This window comes from Myotis brandtii, unplaced genomic scaffold (genome assembly GCF_000412655.1).
Source record: "Myotis brandtii unplaced genomic scaffold, ASM41265v1 scaffold508, whole genome shotgun sequence".
In the NCBI taxonomy this organism is placed as follows: Eukaryota; Metazoa; Chordata; class Mammalia; order Chiroptera; family Vespertilionidae; genus Myotis; species Myotis brandtii.
Genome location: NW_005369365.1, coordinates 1,444,449 through 1,448,504, shown reverse-complemented (window position 1 = coordinate 1,448,504; position 4,056 = coordinate 1,444,449).

The following is a 4,056-nucleotide window of genomic DNA, read 5'->3' as shown; positions in this document are numbered from 1 at the left end:
TTCGTTGCTGTCACTGGAGCTGAGAGCCAGCTCCAGCTCTGAGGCCACGGCCTGCTGAAAGCAGGTATCTGGGGTTTGTTTAGCGTCTATAATTGAAACTTTGTTGCTGTCACTGGAGCTGAGAGCCGGCTCCAGCTACGTGGCCACCGCCGGCTGAAAGCAGGTATCTGGGGTTTGTTTAGCTTCTATAATTAAAACTTTGTTGCTTTCGCAGCTTAGAGCCGGGCCGCGGCAGGTGGGGAACCTTGGCTTCCTCCATCACTGGAGCAAGCAAGCCTCCTGCTCGCTTCAGCTGCGTGGCTGCCAGCCACCATCTTGGTTGGCGGTTAATTTGCATATCACCCTGATTAGCCAATGGGAAGCGTAGCAAAAGTACGGTCAATTACCCTTTTTGTCTTTTATTAGATAGGATTATTATTATTATTATTCATTTAGGCACTGTGTGTCTTTTGACTAAAAATATTAGTCTCTTTACTTATTTTTATCTTATTTTTTAAAAAATCAATATTGTTAAGGGTATTACAGGTGTCCCCCTTTTTCCCCTCCACCCAGTTTCTGCCCCATCCTATTGTCTGTGTCCATAGGTAATGGATATCCTATATAATAAAGATGTAATATGCAAATTGATCATCACTCCAAAACACAAGATGGCCACCCCCATGGGGACACAAGATGGCTGCCACAAGATGGCCAGCAGGGGAGAGCAGTTGCGGGAGACCAGGCCTGCAGAGGAGGGCAGTTGGGGGCGACCTGGCCTGCAGAGGAGGGCAGTTGGGGGGGCCAATGCTTGCAGGGGAGGGCAGTTGGGGGGGACCAGACCAGCATGGTAGGGCAGTTAGGGGCAACCAGGCTGGCAAGGGCAGGCAGTTAGGGGTGACTGGGCCAGCAGGGGAGGGCAGTTAGGGGTGACAGGGCCAGTAGGGGAGGGCAGTTGAGGACAACCAGGCCATCAGGGAAGGGCAGTTAGGGGCAATCAGGGTGACAGGGGAGCAGTTAGGCGTCGATCAGGCTGGCAGGTGAGTGGTTAGGGGGTGATCAGGCTGGCAGGCAGAAAGAGTTAGGGGCAATTAGGCAGGCAGGCATACGAGCGGTTGGGAGCCAGCAGTCCTGGATTGTGAGAGTGATGTCTGACTGCCAGTTTAGGCCCGATCCCACCGGTGGGATCGGGCCTAAATGGGCAGTTGGACCTCCCTCGAGGGGTCCAGATTGGAGAGGGTGCAGGCTGGGCTGAGGGACACATACCCTCCCTGTGCATAAATTTCGTGCACTGGGCCTCTAGTATGCATATAAGATCTTTGGTTAATCTCTTCCTGCCTTCTCACTCCCTTCCTCTGAGATTCGTTAATCTTTTCCATGTTACCATGCTTCTGATTCTATCTATTTCACCAGTTTGTTTTGTACATTTGATTCCTTTTTAATTTATTTTGATTTTTAGATACAGTTATATAGATATATATTTATTGCCTTTTTATTGTTCAAAATTTTTATCTCTTCTTCTGTTTCTTCTTCCTTTCTTAAAGAATACTGTTCAACATATCATGTAATACTGGTTTGGAGGTGATGAACTCCTTTAGCTTTTTCTTGTCTGTGAAGCTCTTTATATGACCTTCAAGTCTAAATGATAGCTTTGCTGGGTAGAATAATCTTGGTCCTTGTTTTTCATCACTTTGAATAGTTATTGCCACTCCGTTTTGGCCTGCAAAGTTTCTGTTGTGAAATTAGCTGTCAGTTGTATGGGTGCTCCCTTGTAGGTAACTAACTGCTTTTCTCTTGCTGCCTTTAATATTCTTTTTTTGTCTTTAATCTTTGATATTTTAATTATGATATGTATTAGTGTGGGCTTCTTTGGGTTCCTCTTTGTTTGGTACTCTCTGTGCTTCCTGGACTTGTATGTCTATTTCTTTCACCTGGTAGGGGAAATTTTCTATCATTATTTCTTCAAACAGGTTTTCAATGTCATGCTCTCTCTCTTCTCTTCTTGGCACCTCATAATGTGAATGTTGGTACACTTGAAGTTGTCCCAGAGGCTCCTTACATTATTTTCATATTTTTTATTCTTTTTTTTCTTTTTGCTCTCCTTATCAGGTATTTTTTGCTTCTTCATATTCAAATCATTGATTTGATTATCTGAATCCTCTGCATACTATTGATTCCCTGTAAATATTCTTCATTTCAGTTAGTGTATGCTTGATTTCTAACTGGATCTTTTTCATGTCTTTGAAATTCTTACCAAGATCCTTGAAAGTCTCACTAAGTGCTCATTAAGATCCTTGAGCAACCTTATACCCATTATTTTGAACTCTGTATCCAGTAGTGCTTGCTTCCATTTCATTTAGTTCTTTTTCTGGAGATTTTTTCTGTTCTTTCATTTATGACATGTTTCTTTGTCTCTGCATTTTGGCTGCTGCCTTGTGTTTGTTTCTATGTATTAGGTAGAGCTGCTATGTTTCTTGGATTTGGTAGAGCAGCCTTGTGTAACAGGTGCCCTGTAGGGCCTAGTGACTCAGCCTCCCCAGTCACCTGAGCTGGATACTTTAGGTGCATCCCTGTGTGGGTTGTGTGCACAGTCTTGTTGTAGTTGAGCTTTGATTGCTATTGGCATCACTGGGAAGAATTGACCGCCCAGCCAATTGGCTGTGAGGACCAGCTGCAACTATAAAGAAAGAGCTTCTGGATAGGAGACACTCCTATGGAGCAGGACTTACTTCATGTGTTGTTGGTGCTCACTGAGTTTGCCCTTTGAGTGTGTGACTTATAGATGTGTAGAGTTGTAATCTCAAATGGTATGATGCTGTCCACCAGGTGTACTGGCTCTGGGGCCTCCAGGGTGGTGCAAAGTCAGTCACTGCCTGGGGTCACTCGGCATGAGCTACAGAGCGATCTGCAGATGGCTGCTACTTGTATTGGGCTTGGAAGTGCCCAGGAGAGACCAATCTGTGAAGCAAGGCAGGCTGGTGCTAGTGCTGGGTCTTGGGCTTCTTATTGATAGGTAAGGGTCATGCTGATGCCAGCTGATGCTTGTTTGAGAGTTTTTAGGAAAGTCTGAAGCCTGAACCAGGACAGGCCATTCATATGGAAAAGCTGCTGCAAATAGCTTGGGTAGAGCTGCAAACTAGATGGGGCAAAATCTCAGGGAATCACTAGGCCTCTAGTATGCATATAAGATCTTAGGTTAATCTCTTCCTGCCTTCTTGTGCACCGTGCCTCTAGTATGCATATAATGGTAGTGTGAACAGTGTGAGCCAAACTGATGGAAACTTGGATATGGCTGCCAGTCAGCTCTGCCAAGGGGAAGGTCCCAGCATAGGAATAATGACTCCTGTGAGCACTCCATGTGGGAAAAAACTGCCCCTGAGTTCTTGCTCCAATCACAGACAATCCAGTTCCTCCCTGTATATCCCTGAATCCCCCCTGAGCCATTGCCTCAGCACTGGAGCCCAGAGGGATTGGGTCCAAGTAAGTCCATGCACCAGCCCTTTAAGAGGAACTGCCTTGGGTCTCCACCAGCCTCTGTGTTACTCAGCCAAAATCCCTGCTGGTTTTTATAGCCCAAAGTTATGAGAACTTCTCTTCCCAGCTCTGGAACCTTGGGCTAGGGGTCTGGTGTGGGGCTGGGCCCCCCTTGCTCTCCTTGGGAGGCCTCTGCAGTGGAGATATCCCTCCAGTTTAAAAAAACACCGTGCGTGGGTGCCAGACCAGCCTATTCAGCACCTCCAGCCCTCCTACCAGTTTCAATGTGCTTTCTTCTTTACTTCTCTAGTTGCAAGACTTCCATTCAGCCACATTTCAGGCAGTTCTGAATGATGGTTGTTCTGTATTTCAGTTGTAATTTTGATGTGATTATGGGAGGTGGTGAGTACTGGCATTTATCTATGCCACCATCTTGGTTCCCATAGTCAATTTATTTTTAAAGTGATTATCAATGTGTATGTACTTATCACCATTTAATTTTTTTCTGGATGTTTTGTAGTTTTTCTTTGTTCCTTTCTTCTTCTTTTGCTGTTGTTCCTTGTGGTTTGATGACTTTCTGCAATGTTATGCTTAAATTTCTATCTC